The 25,610-nt window shown below is 45.7% G+C and overlaps 1 protein-coding gene across 3 annotated transcripts in view; it reads left to right on the forward strand.

The window, feature by feature from the left end:
* TMEM91 (transmembrane protein 91) overlaps nucleotides 1-25,610 on the forward strand; it is a 50,937-nt gene that overhangs the window by 2,411 nt on the left and 22,916 nt on the right. For all 3 annotated transcript variants that reach the window (XM_033956469.1, XM_033956470.1, XM_033956468.1), the window contains exon 2: nucleotides 22,572-22,710. The gene's annotated coding sequence lies outside the window, so the exon portion shown is untranslated. The remainder of the gene's footprint in view (nucleotides 1-22,571; nucleotides 22,711-25,610) is intronic.

Raw genomic sequence — 25,610 nt, forward strand, 5'->3', positions numbered from 1 at the left:
ATAAACTGGGCAACTACTAGCAGGCACCATTAACTCCTCCTCTAAAAAAGAGGGAGAGAGTGCCTGGTGACCCACTAAAATAACATCCAATAGGAACTGAGGGAATATGGGTAGTGCTCGGGCATGCCCGGGGGAGGCCCTGGGCACCACATATGCTCAGAGAGGGGAAAAAAAAAATCTCTCTGAGCTATTGGAGAGCTTATCTGGCAAATGGGAGCTGTTGGAGCATCACCCATATGTGGCTGACTCATCCTGCTTGTCCTAGGAGAAAGTGTAGTTACTTACCTGTAATGTAGGTTCTCCGTGGACAGCAGGATAAATCAGCCACAGAGCCCTCCCACCTCCCCTCAGAGCCGATCCGGCCATAGCTAGGAACTTCCTGAAGGAATATGGGAGAGCAGGGGGGAATGGGTAGTGCTCGGGCATGCCCGGTGGGGCCCTGGGCACAACACATGCTCAAAGAACAAAAAAAAAAAAATCTCTCTGAGCTATTGGAGAGCTTATCCAGCAAATGGGAGCTGTTGGAACATCACCCATATGTGACTGACTAATCCTGCTTGTCCTAGGAGAACAGGTTTTAACACAGATATCCATTTTTTTTTTTCTTATCTGGGGTGGGGGACAATTTCTTGGGATTTCCTCACTATAAGAGTCCCCCTCCTCTCCCCCTTGTGGTAACCGAGTAATGCCAGTGACACAGAACTTCTGGGCAGCTGGCACTAGATTCTGTACCGGACCCTAGTATGTCAAGTGCCAGCCAGATGGAAAGTTTCATTCCAGACTGGTACGGAGCAAGAAAGGGATGATATTGCTTTTCTTGATTCATACGAAACCTTTAGAGAAAAACACAATGTCTGTAGGCATGCTTTGTAAAAGGGAAGAAAGTGTAGTTACTTACCTGTAACGTAGGTTCTCCGTGGACAGCAGGATAGTCAGCCACATATGGGTGTTGTCCCAACACCTCCCAATTTGCGGATAAGCTCTCCAATAGCTCAGAGAGATTTTTTTTTTTTTTTTTCTCTGAGCACGTGCAGTGCCCGGGACCCACTGGGCATGCCCGAGCCCTACCCATTTCCCCCTGCTTCCCCCTAATCCCCAGGATGTTCCTAGCTGTGGCCGGGTCGGCCGTATGGGGAGGCGGGTGGGTTGTGTGGCTGACTATCCTGCTGTCCACGGAGAACCTACGTTACAGGTAAGTAACTACACTTTCTCCTAGGACAAGCAGGATGAGTCAGCCACATATGGGTGACTCCCTAGCCGAGGGATGTACCGACTGGACCTGCGCCTTAGCGCTTTGTGCATCCCTCGCCTGGCTGTGGAGGCCGAGCCGGGCAGGGTAATCAGGCAAAGCAGGTAAAGTTGTGGAAACAAGGTTTTAGATAAAGTGATGTGTTAACTGAGCAATAATACTCACAGAACAGTGAACTGGTCAATGACAATCAATGAACAGTGAGAAACCAACTGGTCAACAGTGACCATTCGTACTTGCATGTGAGAATTCATACTTGCCTATTCCACATTCAGTCTAGACAGGAGTGCTGGAAGACCTACTTAACTCACAGAACAGCGAAACTGGTCAATGACAATCAATGAACAGTGAGAAAACCAACTGGTCAACAGTGACAATTCTTAACTGGTCAACAGTGACAATTCGTACTTGCATATGAGAATTCATACTTGCCTATTCCACATTCAGACTAGACAGGAGTGCTGGAAGACCTGCTTAACTCACAGAACGGCGAAAACTGGTCAATGACAATCAATGAACAGTGAGAAAACCAACTGGTCAACGGTGACAATTCATAACTGGTCAATAGTGACAATTCGTACTTGCATATTAGAATTCATACTTGCCTATTCCACATTCAGACTAGACAGGATTGCTGGAAGACCTACTTAACTCACAGAACAGTGAAATTGGTCAATGACAATCAATGAACAGTGAGAAACCAACTGGTCAACAGTGACAAATCGTACTTGCATGTGAGAATTCATACTTGCCTATTCCACATTCAGTCTAGAAGGAGTGCTGGAAGACCTACTTAATCAATATCTATAACACCCTTCTTGAACAGTGTTTGTCGATATTTATAACACCCTACTTGATCAGTGTTTGTCAAGGCTGTGCTAGTGGTTGCTGTCCCTCCCGGGAGGGAAACTGTGCTTGGTGAAGGTGTGCATGGAGGACCAAGTGGCTGCATCGCAGATGTCCCCTATTGGTGTGTGGTGCAGATGTGCCGTTGTGTTGGCTATGGTTCTGCGCTGGTGGGCGTTGGCTCCCACCTGCGGTTGATGCTGCGCTTTTCTATAGGTGAAGGGGATGCACTCTTATATCCAGCGCGCGCGCCTGCGTTTGGGGCCGGAAGTCCTGGTCTGTTTTGGTCGTAGGAGACGAACAATTGAGGCTTGTCTAATCTGCTGCATAGTCAGGGCCCGCACACAGTCCAGGTGTTGCTGAGGTGGCAGTGTGCCTCCCTGTGGGGAGATGTAGAGTGCCGGGAGGCACGCTGAAGCCGCCTTCGGCAAGAATCGGGGGTGGGTTCTGGGTACCACCCTGTTCTCATGAGGGAGTGTGTCGGTAGACACGATGGTCAGGGTTTTCCCAGCCAGGAATACGGGATCTGCCTCCCCCAAAGGTTTGAAGGGGTCGAGGTGAGATGATACGGCACCAAGTTGAGGTCCCATCCGGGCGGTGGTGGTCTGACCGGTGGGTGCAGATTGGACAGTCCCTTCATGAAATTTTGTGATTACTGGATGCCTCGACACTGGTTTGCTGTCTAGGCCAGCGTGGTATGCCGTGATTGCACTTAGGTGGACCTTGATGGAAGTGGGTTTTAGGTCCCCCTGAGATAAGCTCAGTATGTACTGCAGGGTGTCCGGTATGGGGCAGTTGTAGGGGTCTCGCTGCGTGTCTGTGCACTGGTAGCGGAACCTTCTCCCTTTCAACCCATAGCGTTTTCTGGTTGAAGGTCTTCTGGCTGCCATAAGAGTGTGCTCCACGTCTTGTGATAGGTTCATCCTCTCATCATCCATGCGGTCAGGGCTAAGGAGCGCAGGTCATGGTGGAGGGGGTAATGAGAACTGCACTGATCTGGAGCGGGGAGAGGTGGGTGAACCGCTATCCCTTGCCGGAACGGGAACCCTGGTTGCAGGAGCCCGATCAGGGCAATCATGATCACCATTGCTCTGTCCTGAAGAATCTTCTGCAGGACTTAGGGTGTTCCAACTCACAGACAGACCGTCGGGGCTGAGATGGCGATGGGTTGATCTCTTTGCGCAGAAGGTCGAGTATTTTGAGTTCGTTTGGGTTGCAAACAGGTCGATGCTCGGTGTGCCCCAGGTGCTGAAGATCTTCTTCATCGCCGCTGGGTTGAGACACCACTCATCGGGATCCAGCTGGTGGCTGAGTCTTTCTGCCAGGTCGTTCTGCTCCCACAGGAGGTAAGTTGCCTGGATGGTGCATTGAATGGAGTTGGAGAACTCCCACATGTGGCAAGCTTCCTTGCATAGCGAGGTTGACCCTGTCCCTCCCTGTTTGCTGATATAGTGCGAGGCCACCTGGTTTTCTGTTTGGGTGAGGACTGCCCTGCCTGTTTGAAGGTTTCGAGGGCATTCTCTAAGGCCCTGAGCTCCAGTGGGTGGGTGGTCAGAGGTTGGGTACACTGGTCCCAGTGACGTCTGAGGTGCCCTTTCAGGGATCACCTGAGTAGTCTGGTGTGCTGCACAACAAAGACCGGAGCGTGCTGACGATGAGCTGCTGGCAGGGATGCACTGGGCCAGGGATGTCATGGCGTCGATCTGGTAGTCCCGTAGGACGGCCTTGGTCTGCGTGGAGTTAATGACTGCCCAGATGAACGATATCCCCTGGGTGGGTTTCAGGTGGGGTTTCATGTAGTTGATGAGGAACCCCAGTTCTTGGAGGAGGGTTATGGTGGTTGACGGGGCTGCCAGCTGTCGAGATAAGATAGGACGCGCACCCCTTGAAGGCGAGGATGTGCCACTGCCACGCACTTTGTGAACGCTCTTGGAGCCGTTGAGAGTCCAAGGGGCAGGACCTTGTACTGGAGGCGTCTGTCTTGGCTTTAGAAGCGACGATGCCTCCTGTGGGCTGGGTGCATGGGATACTAGCCAATACTTGGGCTGTAACAGGGCCAAGACTGTACCCAGAGAGTGCATCTGGACCTTGTGTATGCATCTGTTGAGCTTACAGAGATCCAGGGACGAGCGTTGTCCTTGTCCATGGTGACGCGGGGGTTCCTGTAGTAGAAACCCCTAGGTGATCTCCTCTGTTTGTCACCGCCTCTATTGATTCTGCCGAAGCAGGTCCTCTCCTTGCTGCAGGAAAGTTGGGTCGTCAGATGGAGGGTGCCCCGCCCACTCGGGGGGGGGGGGGCGGGAGTGGAGACGAATTCGGAATCCCTGCTTGATGATGCTGAGGGCCCACTGGTCGATGGTGATCCTGGGCCAAGCCTTCGCAGACAATCTGATCCTGCTGGGCCGGAGGGTGGTCAAGGTTCTGTTTTTGTCTTGGGGAGAGGGCTGCCCTTGGATGCCCCTGCCCCTCGGGCGGTGCTTGTTTGCGTAGCAGTTATGTTACTGTTGCGAGCACTGGGGCACAGACTGCTGCCAGTGTGGACTGGCTCAGTTGTGAGCTGGAGTCTCTATTTTATTTTATTTATTTATTTCCTCTCACTGGCCTCCTGATAAAGCCGCATCTGGAACTGGAGCGCAGCAATTCGTGCGCTCAACATTGCGCCCTCGAAGGTCTTTTTCCCCGTGGAAACCAGGGTTTTTCAGGTCCTTCCCTGACGGGGGTTGGAGGGGGGGGTCGTGCTGCCCTGTTTCTCTTAAGCTACCGCAATGTCCATGTATGGCCGCTGTGGGTTGTCGAATCCCTGGGCTGGAAAGATCTGGTACTTCAATCCCAGTCTCCTTGATGTTGGTTGCCCTGAGGAGGGAGTCAGCCAAATCTCGTCTCTGCAGTCCAGGAGGTTCTTGTGGACTGGAATCGCCACTGCCTGCATGAAGTACTGGTACTGGTAGTTCAGGCCTTGTAGTACTCTGTCTTGGGTACTTGTTGTCCACCCACGTGGATCTTGAGAAAGGCTGTGAGTTTCTGGAGGGACTTGGGGTGAGTCCTCGTTTGTGGGGGGGTTTTTTTGTTTTTTGTTTTTTTAGTAAATATTTATTTATTTTTGTGGGTGGTGACTCGGGGCGTGGCTAGAGGCTGGTGTGTAGCTTGTTTCTCCGTTGCTTGGGTGCATGGCATGCCGCTGAACCGTGCCATGTTGTTGTGCGTGGCTCCGTCTAAAGGGGGGTATTGTGGGGAGTGTAGCCCGCTGAGAGAGGAGTGGGTCAGCAGGAGGATTAACTGTGGCTGCTGGTCCCACCCCTGGTGGTTCGCAGGTTCATGTGCTGCTCCACTTGACTGGTTGGGTGGCTCCATGTACCCCACCGCCCTTCTCTGTCCTTCTTGAGAGGGGGGGAGAGCCTGCAGAGAGGGGGCAGGATGCACCCCTTCATCTGTGCCAGTGCTCCTGGCTGCGTTTCCCACTGTGCCTGGAGGCAGAGAAAGAGGAGTGATAATGCCTCTTGAGTGGGCTTCTCCTGCTGTACTGCCTATTGTATATTAAACTGTACAGCGCTGCATATGCCTTTCAGTGCTATAGAAATCATGAATAGCACAGAGTCCCTCATGCTAGCTGGAAAAGCACTCTGCCTAGGTTTTATGAAGAGCAAACAGCTTTTTAGACTGAGGAGTTTCAAACCCCCACCCTTGGAGAGGCATGGTCTGGCATGCCGCATCTCTGAAGATATCAGCACCCTGCTGAGAAAGGCAGACTCCTCGTTCCCAACCTGAGAGGGGGAGGGGGGCGGGGTAGGAAAGGTGTGAATTGTAGACTCTGCAGGACCCCAAGAGGGAAAGAAACATTGAGTTGGGTTTTTTGGGGGGGTTTTTTTTTTTTAGCATGTCCTTTATAAGCTGAACTCTGGGGCAGCATGTCTCCTACTGGGGGGAGAGGTCTGCAGGTCCCCTCAAAGGGAAAGAAGCATGGGAGATTCTTTCTCCTTAAATTCAGATTAGGAGGAGGGTGGGGCAGAGCCCTCGGGGCTGCAACAGATTATCAGAGGTTTTCCCAAAAACAAGCAGATAGGACTTACCTTTGAACCCCAATCGGCTCCCTTCAGAGGCTGGCTTTAAGAGGCAGCATGCCGTCTGGAGAGTGAAAGCCCCGATCTGTTGCTTGCAGAGGCTGTGGATTTACGCAGCAGCATGCAAGACTCCTATCGGCTGCCCTGCAGAGGATGGCTGTGCGTGGCAACATGCAGGGATTCCTGGAGAGATCTCTCGGTCTGGCGAGACTCCTATCGGCTTCCCTGCAGAGGCTGGTTCTAAGCGGCAACATGCAGGGACTCCGGGAGATATTTCTCTACCGGGCCAAGTGCAGGCGGGGGGATTAGTGAGCCAGGGCATCCTGGAGGCTCCTTGCCACTGTAGCTTGTGGATCCCCCGCTGCTGCATTCTGATGAGGATGGCTGCTGGAGGAAGATTCTCGGGCCTCACTTCTCTTCATGCCCTGCGGAGGCTGGCTGTAAGCAGCAACATGCAGGAACTCCTGGAGAGATCTCTCGGTCTGGTGAGACTCCTATCGGCTTCCTGCAGGGGCCGACGCCTAGCGACAGCATGCAGGACCTCCGGGAGAGATTTCTCGATCGGGCAAGTTGCAGTCGGGGGGGTTGACTGAGCCAGGATGTCCTGGAGGCTCCTCACTGGATTCTTCTGTGGATCCCCCGCTGCTGCGCTCCGATGAGGATTGCTGCTGAAGGAAGATTCTCGGGCCTCACTTCTCTTCATGAAGTCTCTCAGTGCCCTCTTCCTTAGCTTGCGTGCACGTGGTGACATGTGCGCACAATGCAAGCCACACGGAAACCTCGAGCGCCAGATCCAATCAGTGGGCGCACAATTCATGAGGATCCAGTGTGTTCATCCTCCTCCTGCATCCCAGTTGTTTCTTTACATGATTCAGGCATCTTCAAGTTGATGAGTAGAAAAGTTGTAATGGAGAGCTGTAGAAAAATCCGACCGATGGGAACGGGCGGAAACTAAAGACTGGGGATTAGGGGGAAGCAGGGGGAAATGGGTAGGGCTCGGGCATGCCCAGTGGGGCCCGGGCACTGCACATGCTCAGAGAAAAAAAAAAAATCTCTCTGAGCTATTGGAGAGCTTATCCGCAAATTGGGAGGTGTTGGGACAACACCCATATGTGGCTGACTCATCCTGCTTGTCCTAGGAGAATGTAAGATATCAGAGATGCACATTTTCCTAAGCTGACACATTACAAGTAATAAATTTAAAAAAAAATACTTTTTTATACCTTTATTTTCTGAACATTACTTTGGTCTCAGTATCTCTTTTCTGCTTTTTTGGGGGAGGGAGGGGGAAGATTCTTAAATATTTTCAGGGTCTCATGTTCTTTTGACATCTTTCTCTATGTCCACTATCCATCTTCTCTCTGTGTCTCTTATCTGTCCTGTCCAGCATCTCATCCCTCTGATGTATATAGCATATGCCTTCTCGGTGTCCCTAATCTTCTCAACATATTCAGCTTCACTCCTCTCATCATACTTTGTCCTGGATCTCTTCTCTGTGTCCCTGTCATGTTCCATGTCCAGCGTCTTCACCCCAGGGCTAGCATCTCTACCTCTCTCACCCTGACCATATTGTTTCTTATACTCTGCAAATGTCAACTGGGAATCATTGCGGCTTACATAAGATTAATCAGGTTAGCAACATAAACATTATAGTCCAGATAGGGTTGCCATATGGCTCCAGAAAAAGGAGAACGGATTGAGACATCCGGGTTTTACTTTCATTGGTTTCATCAGAAGTAAAGCCCAGATGTCTCTATCTGTCCTCCTTACTTCCCATTGCTTTCAGCAGAATTAAAACCCGAATGTCTCAATCCATCTTCCTTTTTTTGGAGTCATATGGTAACCCATTCTATTCATGACATATGGGACAGGAAGAAAGGAGGGAGAAGTGGTATTTATATCTAAAATATAATATTAAAGCAACAAACTATAGGGCTTATAAGATAAGGAGGAGGTACTGTGGGCTAATCTGGAAAGAGGGAATAGAACATCTATTAATACTGGTGTGATACACAGACCTCCCTCGCAGGCAGAAGAAATAGATAGGGATTTAATTGGCGATATTCACAAAAGTGCTATAGCTAAGTGATTTCTGTGTGCTAGCAGTTAATTAGGACATTCTGGCTGCAGTGTCATCTAGGTATGAATCTCCTGGATTTTCTGTAGTGTTGCTCTAACTGGTAATAGAACCTACATGAGGAAAGGGATTCTGGGCCTGGTACTTGCAAATGGGTTAAAGTGTTTCTGATGTCGTGCTGTGACTCTAGCTCACATTTTTTTTTTTTTTTTCAGTTAGAGCTCAAGGCAAGTTATATTTAGGCACTGTCGTTATTTTCCTGTATTTGGAAGACTTATAATCCACGTTTGTACAGACTTGCTTCTGCCCGTGCTGGTTCCAATCTTAACATGGCTGCCAGGACCTCCCGCGGCAGTCTCGTGAGGCTGCCATGGAAAGTCTCAGCAGCTATTTCTACAAAGCAATGGCACCCGATAGGAATGAATGGGGTCTGATCCTGCCTCAAAGAGGTGGACCTGGGGAGGGCCTGCAGGTGGGAGGGGGAGGGGGTGCCGAGTGATCGCAAGAGTAGAAGGAGAGTTGCAGTTTCGGCAGAATTTCAGGCCAGTTTAGGTGCCAAATCCAAAACCCAAACTGAAATTTGGTCAGCCTCCAAATCCTTGTATGCTGTCCTCGACCTGCCGAAAAAATTTTCACCATAACCATGATGCATCTAAAGCCCCAGTTTATCTCTCTGCATTGCCACAGAATACTCGACGGCCATATTGGCATTTATTTTAATGCAACGTGCAGCCATATACTCTGTGAAAATTAACATATGTGTTCAGTTCCCCTCTGCAGCTTAGTATTATTATTTATATTCTGCATATCCTACAATTCTATGCGGATTACAAATTATTCAGGTACTCAAGCATTTTCCCTATCTGTGCTGGCAGGCTCACACTCTTTCTAATGTACCTGGGGCACTGGGGGACTAAGTGACTTGCACAGGGTCACAAAGAGCAGTGCAGGATTTGAACCAACAACCCCAGGGTGCTGGGACTGTAGCTCTAACCACACACTCCCCACACAACCTGCTGTAACTACGTGGATAGGCTCAAAGTAGCTTTTAGCATCAGCCCCCAAATAGCCCAGAATCTAGATATCTATCCACTATACTTGAATATTCAGAGTTAATATCCATACATCAGCTGTCACTGAATATTTGGGTATATTTTCAAAAGCTGCAACCCACATTTAAATATTAACCCTGTATAAGAAAAAAGCATTCATAAACTACAAGAGATCACAAAAAGAGGAAAACAAACAATAATATCTGGAAAGACGATGAGAAGCTGAGAATGGATGGAGGAGAGCAAGGATGCGAATGAAAGAAACAAAGGGTAAAGGGGGAGATCTTTCTTTCTTTATGTTAGTCATGGGAAGATATGCAAAAGTGATAGAAATCTGAAGAGGCTGGTGAAGAAAATGTGGAAATGCTTAACAAATATTTCTGTTCAATGTTCACAGAGGAAAGGCCAAAACCCCTCAGACAAATAGCATTAGAAGTACAGTACTCCCCTGAAATTCATGGGGATTCCGTTCCAGGAACACCCACAAATTTTGAAAAACCGTAAATACGGTTTTTCAGCTGATCAAAGGCAGAAGAAGGCAGCTGGCCCATCATGCCCAGAAGTCCGCTCACGTGGCGGCCCTCCGGTCAAAGACCAGCGCCCTAACTGAGACCAGCCCTACCTACGCACGTTCTTGTTCAGCAGGAACTTGTCTAACTTTGTCTCGAATCCCTGGAGGGTGTTTTCCCCTATGAGAGATTCTGGAAGAGCGTGTCCATGGTTACACCAATCAGGAGCTGCTTTGACACGCTTTCTGGCATATCAAAGCAGCTCCTGATTGGTGTAACCATGACTTTAGTACTAGGAAGAGGTGATTGGAAAATACTGCGAATTACTGAGTCCGCGATTTGCGAACCGCAAATTTGCGGGAGTTGACTGTAAAGTAAACTTTGAACAGTTTTCAGAAGACTGTGTTGTGAGTTGCAAGCCAAACTACTACTACTGTCCATTCAGTTGTATTCGACCCTTGGATGCTCTTTAGGCCTGTCCTCGCCATGCTTTCCTATTTGCTACGGCTTCTTTCAATTGCTTGATGTTCATTCCCGTGTCATTCTTAATGGTAGGGTTACAAGATGTCGGGATTTACCAGGACATGTCCGGGCATCCGGACAGCTTTTCAAAATCCGGGAGGGCATTTGCGCATGCATGGATGCAACGCGGTGACATCACGCGAATGCACTTCCCTCCAGGCATCCACCATCCTCACCGTGAAAAAGAATTTCCTAACATTACTCCTACGTCTTCCTCCCTGCAACCTCAAGTTATGCCCTCTAGTTTTACCATTTTCCCTTCTCTGGAAAAGATTTGGTTCTCTATTTAAAACTCCTTCCAGAAGGTTAACATTTTCAGGTATATCAGACCATAAAAATCCAGGTCTTCAACATTCTCCAGCCTGATTTCCTCAGGAAGACAATTTCACAACATAGATACCATCACCAAGAACATTTTTCATCTGAACCTCTCACCCGTAACTTCATTTATTAGATGGGATTTCTAACAGCAAGTCCTGACTCATTTGATCCTTTGCTTCTTTTTAATGTATTTTTAATTGTTTTTTATTCACTATATTTAATTCTTTACAGCCTCCTCCCCAAGTCCCAGCCAATGGCAGTCCCAGGTATCGCATATCTTCTTCTGCCCTCTCCACCACGTTTCTGTTCCTGTGCCAGCCCACCGATCAGCTGTTCCTGTCATTAGCAATTAAAAACAGTAAGACCTTGCATGAAAAGCTGAGAGTAAGACTGGCAGACGGAGGCAGCGAGAAGGCAGGAAGAGGCATATGGCATTGGAAATGCTGTGGGTCAGGGCACAAAAGGCTTTTGAGGACTTGAGAGCTGTAGTTTGCCCAATCCTTTTCTAGAGTTTTAATAGCTAAGACCTACAGTCCTCCATGTTATTTACCTTGCGATATAGTTTGGTGTTATCCACAAATTTAATAACCTCACATTTTGTTCCTGCCTCCACTTCACTCGTTATAGGATTCTCAGAACGCCCCCCCCCCCCCAAAGCAACAGCTGAGGTGTGGCCGCACTCCTCATTGATCCATTTTTAACATGTGATCCAAACTCTATTTATTTTTTTATCTTATTTTAATTTTAGTTTTTATGAATGCTTCATACTAGACATATTTATTTATTTATTTAAAAAATTTATATACAGTTTAAAACTAAGCGGTCTACATAATTTACCTACATAATGTAAAAATAAACACATGATAAAATAGACATGTGATAAAATAAACATGCAAACAATCCTCAGAAAGATATCATCATTTGGATACTAAAGATCGTGAATAGTTCATAAATATTTACTACAGATAGCTAGAAAAAGGCATCTACAAATAACTACGTCTTAAGTAGTTTTCTGAACCTGCCCTTTTCACAGCAATTTTGTATCTAACCCACCAAAGAGTTCCATAACTTAACTCCTGCACAACAGAAAGTCATTTTACCAGCCTTGACAAGTCTTGGATTAACATAAGAACAAAAGCAGTGCCTCTGCTTGGTCAGACCTGAGGTCCATCATGCCCAGCAGTCCACTCACGCGGCAGCCCATCAGGTCCAGGACCTGTGTAGTAGCCCTCTATCTATATCCTTCTATCCCCTTTTCATTCAGAAAATTGTCCAATCCCTTCTTGAACTCCAATACTGTACCTTGTCCTATCACTCCCTCTGGAAGCGCGTTCCAGGTGTCCACCACCCATTGGGTGAAGAACTTCCTAGCATTGGTTCTGAAACTGTCCCCTTTCAATTTTTCCGAATGCCCTCTCGTTCTTGTAGTTGTCAAAAGTTTGAAGAATCTGTCCCTCTCCACTTTCTCTATGCCCTTCGTGATCTTGTAAGTCTCTATCATATCCCCTCTAAGTCTCCGTTTCCCCAGCCTCTCCAATCTTTCAGCGTATGAAAGATATTCCATACCTTTTATCAAACGTGTCGCTCTCTTCTGAACCCTCTCGAGTATCGCCATATCCTTCTTTAGGTACGACGACCAATATTGGACGCAGTACTCCAGATGCGGGCGCACCATCGCCCGATACAACGGCAAGATAACTTCTTTCGTTCTGCTTGAAATACCTTTCTTGATTATTCCTAGCATTCTATTCGCTTTCTTAGCAGCCGCTGCGCATTGTACCGACGGCTTCATTGTCATGTCCACTATTACCCCCAAGTCCCTTTCTTGGGAACTCTCACTCAATAACAGCCCTCTCATCGTGTAGCTGTACCTCGGGTTTCTGTTTCCTGTATGTATGACTTTACATTTCTCTACATTGAACATCATCTGCCATCTCGTCGTCCACTCCCCTAGTTTGTTCATATCCCTTTGTAAATCTTCGCAGTCCTCTTTAGTCCTAGCCCCATTAAATAGCTTGGTGTCATCTGCAAATTTTATTACTTCGCTCTTTGTCTCCGTTTCTAGATCATTTATAAATACATTGAAGAGCATCGGTCCAAGCACCGACCCCTGCGGAACACCACTTGTGACCTTCCTCCAGTCCAAGTAATGGCCCTTCACTCCTACCCTCTGCTTCCTGCCTGCCAACCAATTCCTGATCCATCTGTGTACGTCTCCTTCCACCCCACGGTTCTTTAGTTTCCGAAGTAGGCATTCATGGGGTACCTTGTTGAAGGCTTTTTAAGAAGTCTAAGTATACAGTGTCTATGGGATCCCCTTTGTCCATCCGTTTGTTAATTCCTTCGAACAAGTGCAATAAGTTTGTCAGGCACGATCTTCCCTTGCAGAAGCCATGTTGGCTTGTTTTCATAAGTTTATGCCTCTCTAGATGCTCCTCAATGCTATCTTTTTATCAGCGCTTCCGCCATTTTCCCCAGAACCGAGGTCAGACTTACCGGTCTGTAGTTCCCTGGGTCACCTCTCGATCCCTTTTTAAAGATGGGCGTAACATTGGCTATCTTCCAAACCTCCTGTTTTCAGAGATAGATTACAAACCTGCTATAGTAGTTCCGCTATTTCCTCCTTTAGGGCCCGGTGATTTGTCAGTTTTAAATTTTTCTATCTGCCTGTGTACGTCCTCAAGGTTTACTTCAATGGATGTTAATTTTTCTGCTTGGTCTCCTTTGAAGATTTGTTCAGGTTCCAGTATGTTGGATGTGTCTTCTTTTGTAAATACTGACGAAAAGAACATGTTTAGTCTTTCCGCACTTCTTTCTCCTCCTTCACCACCCCCTTCCTATCACTGTCATCCAGCAGTTCCACCTCCTCCCTAGTCGGCTGCTTCCCTTTAACATATTTGAAGAACGGTTTGAAATTTCGTGCTTCTCTGGCTAGCCTCTCTTCATATTCTCTTTTTTGCATTTCTAACCACGAGGTGACATTCTTTTTGATACTTCCTGTGTTCTTTCCAGTTCTCCTCGGTTTTGCCCTTTTTCCATTTATTGAATGAATTCTTCTTACTCCTTATAACTTTCTTCACTTCTTTAGTTATCCACGCCGGGTCTTTTGTTCGGCTCTTTTTACACCCTTTTCTGAATCTGGGGATATACCAATTTTGCGCCTCGCTTATTGTGTTCTTGAATAGAGACCAGGCTTGCTCTACAGTCTGCCATTTCTTTGTGTCGTTCCTGAGTTTCTTCTTTACCATTACCCTCATTGTGTCATAGTTCCCTTTCTTGAAGTTAAAAGTTGTCGCTGTGGTTCTCTTTCCCTTCGGTATTCCTACTTCAACTTTGAACTTGATCATGTTATGATCGCTGTTTCCCAACGGTCCCACTACTTCCACATCCTTTGCAGATCCCCTGTGCCAATTAAGGATTAGATCCAGAGTAGCATTTCCTCTCGTCGGTTCTCTGACAAGCTGATCCATGAAGCAGTCCTGAATAACCTCCAGGAATCCGGTCTCCCTAGTGCATTTTGAGTTTCCAAGACTCCAGTCTATCCAGGGATAGTTGAAGTCTCCCATAATGATCGTGTTACCATTTTTGCATTCCCGTTTCATCTCGTCTTCCATTTCTTCATCGGTAGTTTTGTTTTGCCTAGGTGGACGATAGTACAAGCCCATCTTTATCTCGGACCCTTTCCTTCCCAGTGTTTTAACCCATAGCGATTCCAATTTGTTGGTTGTCGCTGCTGTGTCCACTCTGGTCGAGTGTATGCTTTCTTTTATGTATAGAACTATTCCTCCTCCTTTCTGCCCTGACCTGTCCTCGCGATAGAGTTTGTACCCCGGCAGTGCTATGTCCCATTTGTTTTCTTCATTCCACCATGTTTCGGAGACCCAATGATGTCTAGGTTCTCAGTTTTGGCCATGACTTCTAGTTCCCCCATTTTGTTCCTTAGGCTCCTTGCATTGGTAATTTTTTGTCTTCGTTTCCTTTCCCTGTGCTTCGATCTTTATTTTTTTCTCCTGTGCTACAATCCTCTTATCCTCCTCCTCTGACTCAATACGCTCCTGTGTTTTGCCCGTTGTTTCTTCCCAGCATTTTTCCCTCGTAGCATTTTCATGGGATACCTTTTCCCTGAATCGTCGTCACTTGGTCGACTGTCGGCTTTCCCCTCAGTAAAGCTAAATTCTCAGAACGCAAAGATCTTTTTGGTATGCATTAAAGTCAACATAGCTTTTTCATGGCTGCATGGGGGGACTGGTGTAATCATGCCGCCATGAAAAAGCTACGTTGACTTTAATGCACATATAAGTCTAGTATGAAGCATTGATAAAAACTAAAACTAAAATAAGATTAAAAGAATAAATAGAGTTTGAATCACACGTTAAAAATGGATCAATGAGGAGTGCTGCCACACATAGTAACATAGTAGATGACGGCAGATAAAGACCTGAATGGTCCATCCAGTCTGCCCAACCTGATTCAATTTAAATTTTTTCTTCTTAGCTATTTCTGGGCAAGAATCCAAAGCTCTAACCGGTACTGTGCTTGGGTTCCAACTGCCGAAATCTCTTTCAAAACCTACTCCAGCCCATCTACACCCTCCCAGCCATTGAAGCCCTCTCCAGCCCATCCTCCCCCAAATGGCCATATACAGATAGACCGTGCAAGTCTGCCCAGTACTGGCCTTAATTCAGTATTATTTCTGACTCTAGATCCTTTGTTTTTATCCCACGCTTCTTTGAACTCAGTCACCGTTTTCCTCTCCACCACCTCTCTCGGGAGCACATTCCAGGCATCCACCACCCTCTCCGTAAAGTAGAATTTCCTAACATTGCTCTTGAATCTACCACCCCTTAACCTCAAATTATGTCCTCTGGTTTTACCATTTTCCTTTCTCTGGAAAAGATTTTGTTCTACGTTAATACCCTTCAAGTATTTGAACGTCTGAATCATATCTTCCCTGTCCCTCCTTTCCAGTCTCTCCTCATACGTCTTCTGGCGCAAGCCTCCTATCATTTTCGTCGCCCTCCTTTGAACCGCTTCAAGTCTTCTTACATCCTTTGCCAGATACGGTCTCCAAAACTGAACACAATACTCCAAGTGGGACCTCACCAATGACCTGTACAGGGGCATCAACACCTTCTTCCTTCTACTGGCTATTCCTCTCTTTATACAGCCCAGCATCCTTCTGGCAGCAGCCACCACCTTGTCTTTGGGGGGCATTCTGAGAATCCTATAACAAGTGAAGTGGGATTTAGTGCTATTGTATGTGTTTGTCACTATTTGGACTGTGGGCAAACAGTGGAGGGAGAGATACCGAACTAGAGGAGGGGAGCAGCTTAAAACCCCTAACGGTAGTACCATGAGACTATTGTTAGGGGTCATCAACACCATTTCTGAAGAAGGTAGCCACCAGGGTAGGAGTGAATAGGGATTGCACTTGGGGTGAGTCCGGATACGCAGCACCTTTGGAGTGGAGTTGGATGGATGAATGGATGGAAAGCAGGGAATGTGGGCTGTGGATAGAGGAGACAAGGCGAGTCTCTGAATTCAAGAAAGCACGGGCTTGCTCGTGTAGAAATTTGCTACTCATTGAAACTAGCTGGGAAGCAGACAATTTGTATGGAAATTTGGGAATCCAGAAAATAAAGATGATTACAACTTACTGTGCTGTAGTTATCCATCTGTCGAGTTATCCATCCACCTGTGTGTGAAGACACATTTCTGAGTGGTGGTTATTACAAAATTAATGAACTGCTTTGCATAATTTTGCATTGTAACAGCTTGCTGGCTGTGAATTTAAATAAACGTCCATGTATAGTGGACCACACTTGAAAGTTTACTATATGAAAGAGGCACAATTTCTGAATTTTATTTTGCAAATGGAGCCTCCATGCAAAAGAAACAAACACAAAACCCACGCAATGCAGCCCCCGGAAATGTGGGTATTTTTGCATATTTGAGGGTATTATTTTTCACATTTGCCATACCTGCAAAATTAATCCATCTGGATTAAAGTTTTCAGCCAAGACTGGAACACCAAACAAGGAGACCTGATATGTTTCTTTGGTAATGAAAATCAATATGACCTTTAGAGTTTTTGATATATGCACAGTTTATTGCTGAAATATCTTCCTTGCTGTACACTTTTGGTCCCTGCAGAGAGACAATAGAACAGAAAGCTCAGCATGCGCTCTTTCTACAGCTGAAGTCACCAGACAGGGAGACAGATGTTGCTTGAGGACGTCCTCTAAGTCTCTGAATAACAGCAAGCATGGAAATTGCGCATCCCAGGTGTCTAGCCTGTTTTCCCTGTTCAGTGACGCAGTGTACAAAAATACCAGAAGGCCCTAGGAATAACTGGACCACATTCTTTATATGCTAAAGCAGTGTATCTCAAACTGTGAGCCTCCTGAGATTTTAGGTGTGCCGCGGTACACTGGGGAGGAGGAGAAGCGCCGGCGAGGTGTGGCGAGAGGTACGTCCTGTTGGCAATCAGTGGGCGCCAGCACCTATCCTTCTCTCTGGCCCTCTTCCCGTCTGGCACCCCACCACTGGCGTCTCAGGGCCCGCCTGGAGGGCCTTTGCACACGTGGACATCGACATGATGATATCACGCATGCGCGTGATGTCATCACGGCGATATCCGCGCACGTCCAGGTGCCTCGAGCCGCGGCTCGAGAAAGTTTGCGGGACACCGTGCTAAAGATATGTTTCAGAGTTCTGGCATAAGATCTGCATTCATAATACTCTTTAAAAATAATACTCCTCTGAAATAGATAACATCATCCTTCCCTCATTCTGCGGCATCACCTTCTTAAAATTCTCCTTGTTGCATTCAGAACAGAGATTCAGGTGACGGCAGTGCCGCATTCTGATTAATGCAACATACTACTTTTGGGTTATCTATCATATTAACTACAGTCAACACAAGTGACAGAATGCAACAGCACATGGAGCTGTAAAACGCTTTGATTGCACCACAGAAGAGAGGTATATTAAATGATAATCGTAATAATTTGTTAACTGGATCGACTGAGTTTAGTCATATTTCACCAGCTTTTTGAAGGGACTCCATCGTCTCAAGTTCAATTTATTTAATATACCGCAAATATAAAACCAGAAGGCGAATTCAATTTAAAACATTATTATTGGCTTTTAAAATTTGGAATGCTCCAGCCCTCAGGGTCACTTGCTTCCACATTGAGAATTTATCAACCTGCTCGCGCATTGCGATCTACAGACATATTAATACTGGCTAAACCCTCTTTCAGGCAAATAAGGTTGGCTGTCCTAATGCGTTTTTAATGTTGCAGATCCGATACTGTGGAACTCCCTCCCTCTGACTCTCAGGAAAATAAATCTGTTACATTTTTGTAAACATCTTTAAGGTTCTTTTTATTTTATTTTTTTTTGGGGGGAATAGCTTTTTGATTTTTGGTATATTGTATAGTCTATTGTCATATACAGGACTTTGCACCAGATGATTCCAATTTGGTTTTACTTTATGTCGTTATTGGGTTTGTTTGCTTTTCTTATTTAATTGTATATGCTTGTAATCTGCCAAGAACTGTAGATTGTGCGGACTACATACTGTATGTTTAAGTTCACCCTGTTCTCAGATTACAAAGATCTCACTCCGAGCTTGTTCACGCGTAGGCAATTCCGGGCCTCGAGAGCCACAGGCTGGTCAGGTTTCTCAGGATCTCTGTAATAAATATGCACGAGAGAGAGTTGCATCTCAAGGAGGCAGTGCGTGCAAATCCGTCTCATACATATTCATTGTGGATATCCTGAAAACCTGACCTGCCTGTGGCTCTCGAGGACCGGAATCGCTTGTTAAAATAAGAGAGGGCTGTGACTCTGAGCAAGTCACTTAACCCTCTATTGCCCCAGGTACAAAATAAATACGACTCGTATATAATATGTGAACCGCTTTGATTGTAACCATGGAAAAGTGGTATATCATGCCCCATCCCCTTTTCCTTATTCATTGAGATCAGAGAGAGATTATACATGGTTTCCAATATTCATTCAGATGCCTTTCTTATCCTCTCCCCTATGTTGACCAGATTATGAGAGAATCAGCTATAGCTTACTCAGAGCCACCTGCCAGGGAGGTTTCTGGCTGGCCACTGGGTTTTACTGAAGCCAGTTGTATCTCCTCTGGACTGTTCCCAAGTGGAGAGAGTGACATTTAGAGCAGGTGGCTCGTGTCCTTATTACCGTCACCCCGGTGAGACAGAATTGCCAGAGCAAAACTGTCCACTGCTCCAAACGTTGTGCATCATTTTGTGCTAGCCTGTGCATTTCTTGATTAATGGGACGGGGGTTGGGATATGTATGAGGGGCAGAGAGTGGAAAGGGGATTGTGTGCCGCACGGCTCCTGTAGCGTTCTTTGTCTGCTAATGGAAGGCTGCCGCTGGGGAAGAAAGGAATGAACCCATTTCATTAGTGCTGGGCTTTTACCATTAGTTTCCAGGCATTGTTAAGTTTGAAAGCCTTTCAGGCAAGGATGACCTGAGAGCATCACCTTGGTGACTGAAGCTTTCATGTCCTTCTGTAAAACACATTCCCCAGTGCAGCTGTATAAAAGTAGGTCTCGGTGGTTAAAGCAGAACCCCCCCCCCCCCCAGTACACTGGGTCACCAGCTCCAGTCCCAGCCCCCATGTTGCAGTGAATCATGGATCCAAGCCCAGCACTGCTCAGCCGACTCATTTTTCAGTAAACACAAAGAGATTTGGCGTTCATAGAAAGATGCCACTTTCCAGTTTATTGAAAAGGTTTTGAACAAAAGTGGTTTGAAAAGACTCCAGCTGGCAAGAATGTGGCATTTGGACTGAATAAAATCAATAAAAGGTGAGAGGAGAGCGAGGCTCTCCGCTCCGGTCTTAGAGATCCTGTTCCAACTGGCAGGCTTCTCGAAGTATTCATGATGAATACTCAAGAGATGTTTCTGAAAACGATTGGCCCAAGAATTTGGACCCAGTCTCCCTCCACCCTCCAAAAACAAGACCCGCTTGAAGATCAGGAGGACCAGATTTGAACATTAGAATATTATGACATCATTGCCAGTCATTCCCAGCGATGGTCGATCAATCAACCATAGCCATTGCATTGTCCAGCCACGGTCTGCCAACCTCAGTCACTATGGGGCCCTTTTACTAAACCGCGTTAGGGACTAACACACACCTAACACAGCAAAAAAAAAAAAATAAAAAATGGACTGCCGCACTACAGCATTCCATGGTAGTTTTGGAATGTGCCTCCCCTAATTGCACAAAACATTTTCTTAATTTTTTGAAGGGGCACGTCAGGGGCAGAGTTAGCACATCTACGTTACCACACACTAACTGGTTAGTATAAGAGTACGCAGGACCATCACCACCTACAAATAGGCGGTAAGTGCTCCTGTGGTGATTTTTATAAATGGCAGTCCAACAAAAGGCGAGGGAGACGTCTTTTCAACCAATGGCAGGAGTCTTTATTCAATCAACGGCTGAGTCTTTGCTCAAAATGGATGTCCCAACAAGGACCCTAGTGTTGACGTAAACAAGTCGCTTTCCTCAGGGGACACTATTAGGAGCATTCAAAAACATAGATATAACCATATTAAAATCATAACACATGTAAAATGTTAACACAGCATATACCGTGTTTCCCCGAAAATAAGACTTACCCCGTAAATAAGCCCTAGCATGATTTTCGGAGTAGATCTTAATATAAGCCATACCCCAAAAATAAGCCCTAGTTAGATCGCCCCCGAAGCCCCTCCTGAATATGCCCGATACTCCTCGACCCCATCCCTGGAATCGCCGGCAGCAGCGCTCCCCTCCTTCTCCCGCGCAGTCGAACTCCGATGACCCTCCCACCCATCCCCCTGCGCAGCATCTTTCCATCTCTCCCTCCCATCTGAACCCTGCCGACCCTCCCACTGTGAGACCGACATACCTCCCTCCAAACAGCAGCGTCGGCAGCACTTTTAAGCAGGTTGTTTCACGGTCTTCTCCCGCATCACTGATAATGTCATCAGCAATGTGGCACAAGTAAGGCTCTGGCGAGAGAAGGCTGCAAAGTAGCCTGTTTAGAGTGCTGCCGACACTGCTGTTTGGAGGGAGGTATGTCGGTGTCACAGTGTGAGGGTCGGTGTGGTTCTGCTGATCGAGGGGGGATGGGAGGGTTGGATAGAAAGATGCTGCTCAAGGGTTCTGCTGCACAGGGGATGGGATAGAAAGATGCTTCAGAGGGAAGGCACAAGGGGATGGGTGAGAGGGGAGGAAAGATGTTGCACATGTGGGGGAGAGAAAGGAAAGAGGAAGAATTGGAGTGGAGGAGAGGAAGGGAGAGATGATTATTCTACATGAAAAAATAAGACATTCCCCGAAAATAAGCCCTAATGCCTTGGACCCAAAATTAATATAAGACACTGTCTTATTTTCAGGGAAACACGGTATAAGATCTACAAAATGTATGAAATGTAAAATATGAATTGTAAAAGCCTAAAAGATGTGTAAGCTCATATTTAAAGAAAAGACATGCATGTATCAAATGAGACATGTTGCACATTTAAATATAAGGTAACCCATCCAAAGGGAAGAATTCTCTAGAAACTTGCTGCCTGGACATAAAAAGACTATATCATCAGATAACTAGAGATAACCAGAGAACTAGAAATGAACTAAGGAGAACTAGAAATGAATTTGCATGTAAAAAAAAATGCTGGTTCATACATTGCCGGCATGACTTGCAAGAACAAGGTGTCAGAAAAGGTATAGAGTAAACATCAACATGGACAGAGAACAAGAGACCACCCGTAGGGGGCACCCAGGTAGAGTAAAAGTACGGGATATAAAACCAGAACAGCATTACCTCTACGCAAAACTGTAAGAAACGCTGAGGAATAGTAGCTCTGTAATCGACAACGTGAATTGATACAACGATATGGCAGTTTAATGAATGCAAAAGGCTACTACTATAAGAGGAATGTAAAAAAGAAACGTACTTTAAAAAATATATATAAAAGTATGAGGCAGTAACTCTTACCGTATTGTAGCAGAGAGGAAACTCCGAGCTGCAGCAGTGGAAGTAAAAAATGGCCACATGCTAATTGCAATTTTAGCACACAGCTATTAATTGCAAAAAAACACAAATTCAGGGTTTTTACAGCCACTGTAAAAATGGCCTTGGCACATGGGAGATACCCATGTAAGGGTGTACTAAGGCCTTTTTTTATTGCAGCTTATAAAGGGCCCCCTCCCCCCTATATTTACCATAATCAGCCATTCCTTGTTATAGTTGGTGATTACAGTATGACAGTTAGGGCTGGATTTAGGCACAGACAAGTTAGGCAACTGCCTAGAATATCATGTTTTGAAGGGATCCTGCTTCTGCTTACTTTAGGGCTGTGTGCATGCTTCAAAGGGGCATAATTATGACTATGACTTTCCTCTGACATCCCCCACCCTCAGAATCTGCTGTCTGATCTCGCCGAAATCTTAACTTCAATCCTTATCACAATTCACCCATGGCCTGTCACTGCCAGCCATGAATGACATGTCATGACCAGTCCTGGATGAACATTCTACTAGGCACACAAATTTAGATTAGGGATATTTTTATTTAAGTATTTACATACCACTTAGGGTTACCAGAGAGGGGGGTGCAGCCGGTACATTGTTCCAGGGCATATGAAGCCCAAGAAACTTCACGAAAACCGAAACGTGTCGTTGTCTTGAGAAGGAGACGTCCTTACAAACTAAGACAAAGAACGACGAGAGAACTTTCATGTACAGGATCGCAAAGCGTTGAATGAAAGCAAAGCAATAGAAGGCCATGACACTGATAAAATACTTTTGAGTGACATAATATGATTCATTCAAGATTCAACGAACAAAAATTTGTGAAAGTGACTTATCAACGAGTGTTCTCATGTGTTCATTCCTAGCTTCAAACTTTTTGCTTGGATCACTTGCTTTCCCATCGAATCCCGGGAGGAAGAAGAAAATGGGACATGAGCCACACTGATTCATCGTGGACTGCAAAGAAGACTTTACAGGACAGCGAAGGAAGAAATAATTCCACAGGTAAAGTTCCCTGGAAATGCTGTAATTGTAGCATAAAGGACTCACTGACATTGCGTGCCTTTTTGTCTACGTTATCGAGAGATTCGAGACTATAAATGGCTTGATGGTTAGCAGAAAGACAATAGCAATAGCAATTCTAACGATTGTTAGAAATAAATAATAATATACACACATACATGTGTGTAGAATTTTGTATAAGGTCCCACACACGTTCTTTGAACCGGGGCCCGGATTTTCTCTGAGCGGGCTTGGAGCAAAGGGAGGGGAAAGAGAGGAGGCAGATGCTAGACTGGAGGAGAGCAGAGAAAAGAGATGGAGAGAGACTGGACCAGTTGAGAGAAGGGACAGATGATGGACCAACAGAGGGAAGGAGGAGTCAGGGATAGGGAGCAGAAGGAAAAGAAGCTGGATATTGGGGAGGGAGGGACACAGAAGCTGGCTGTAGATAGAACAGGGACAGGGACGCAGAGGGGCAAAACTGGACACAAATGGAGGGAAAGGGATATAGATGAGAGATGCTAAACATGGGGGGAAGTTAGGAACAGAGGCACAGAGGGCAGACGTGGGACAGGATAAATATGGACACCCAGAAAAGATGAATGCTGGCCATAGAAAGAGAAGAAATGGCAAAAGGACAGGAGATGTTGAAAGAGTTAAACCCCCCCACCCCCACCCCCCGAAAAGAAAAGAGTGACACAGGCACCCAAGCAATGCTCAGACAGCAAACATAGGAAAAAATGGTTTTTTCCACAGAATTTCTGAATTGTAATATGTTAGCTTTAGGAAATGTGGATCTTCATGCCCCCCCTCCTCAGACCCCACTATCTTGGGAGCAATGGTGTTATAGGGAGCCCATTTATTTTAGCAATTTATACACGGCCTAAAAACCTAGGTAGTTCACAAAACAGCATATATATATATATATATTTTTTTTAAATCTTTATTGATTTTCAAACTACAAATGCGCAATAAATGATTTACATATTTGTACATTATATAATAAGCGCAACAAAACTTACAAATATTACTACACAAAGAAATTTCCCCCACCCTCCCAGCTAATAAACAAATAAATCAAAACCTTCATGAAATTATTTGTAAAATCCCTGGATCAATTCCAATTCCATTCCATTCCCTTCCCCCCACCCCCCTCCCCAGGATGTGTATGTTTACTAGTCTGTAAAATAAAAATCAATTATTCTTCTTTACAGTATTTAGCCAATGGCTCCCAAACATCCATAAAATTCTTAAAGCGTCCCTGTTGTATGGCAATGCAACGTTCCATTTTATAGGTATAACACAGGGATTCCCACCAAAATGAATTCAACCTATCCCAGTTTTTCCAATTTCTTAAAATAAGCTGCATGGCAACCCCTGTCATTACTAATAGAAGCTTGTTATTTCTCATTGATAATTGACTTTTAGCAAAACAGCCTATATAATAAAAACAAATATGTAAAAACAAACAATCAAACATGTCACTGCACTAGTAACATAGTAACATAGTAGATGACGGCAGATAAAGACCCGAATAGTCCATCCAGTCTGCCCAACCTGATTCAATTTAAATTTTTTTTTTTTTCTTCTTAGCTATTTCTGGGCAAGAATCCAAAGCTTTACCTGGTACTGTGCTTGGGTTCCAACTGCCGAAATCTCTGTTAAGACTTACTCCAGCCCATCTACACCCTCCCAGCCATTGAAGCCCTCCCCTGCCCATCCTCCACCAAACAGCCATACACAGACACAGACCGTGCAAGTCTGCCCAGTACTGGCCTAGTTCAATATTTAATATTATTTTCTGATTCTAAATCACTGCCCTCCATTTCTCTGTCTGGGACCCATTTGTCCCTGCTACACCTGTGCTCTGTTTAGATGACATTTGACAGGAGAGGAGAAGATGCTTCATCACTGTGACAATAGGTTTAAATCCACTTAGGGCTCTATTACTAAGCACCTCCCCTCCCCCAATAGACACTGACTAGATTCAAAGCCTTAGCAAATGAGACACTCAATATTATAATCTAGAAGCTTCTGTACGTTCAAACCCCTGCTTTTATTCACAGTCTGCAGAGCTGCTTGTTGACTGACAGATTTGTATCAGATGTTATCTATGATTTCCCTCTGGACAGCCCACCATTATTTATTTATATATTAAGAAATGTATATACCGCATACAAGTATGCGGTTTCCATATCACATACATATAATCTTGTTTCCCTACGATTATCACATATGACATAGACATGTCTAAACAACATCATTAATCGTCCCTGTTATAAACAGGGATAGAGCACAAATTCAATCAATTCAGAACTACAAGCAAGCTTTAAATCATACATTGCTGTCAAAAGAAATTCTAAAAGGCATTGGCAAATAACTGAGTTTTCAGCATTTTCTTAAAAATGTTCCTCCCTATACAAAACCGTAGGATACCAGGCAAGGTATTCCATAGTTCTATGCCAGCCACAGATATCATTTTGATTCTCCGATCTTAGCATGCATAGTCGACATTCTACCCTCCAAACTTAATTTCTACTCACATTCTTCTCACTCTGAGACACAGCTTTCTGCCTTAAGTCTTCTAATGGCAGCTATTCTGGGCTAGATTTTGTTTCTTTATCTGTTGGTCCTGGGATCATTTACTTGATCAAAAAGATCAGTTGGCGAGGCCAGACAGCCAATTTTGCCAGGCCTGCCTGAGCCCAAAGTAGGCAGGCTTCTTTCTTTTCCTCCTTTGCCATACTCCACTCCATTCAGCCTCTCTCTTTCCCTCTCTTACCAGCTCTCCCAGAAAGTGCCGGATTTACCTATAAGCTAAATAAGCTACAGCTTAGGGCCTCAGAATTAGAGAATGACACAGGGACAAATTTTTCCCTGTCCCTGCAGGAGCTAATTTTCCC

Source organism: Geotrypetes seraphini, chromosome 8 (assembly GCF_902459505.1).
Source record: "Geotrypetes seraphini chromosome 8, aGeoSer1.1, whole genome shotgun sequence".
Taxonomy (NCBI): domain Eukaryota; kingdom Metazoa; phylum Chordata; class Amphibia; order Gymnophiona; family Dermophiidae; genus Geotrypetes; species Geotrypetes seraphini.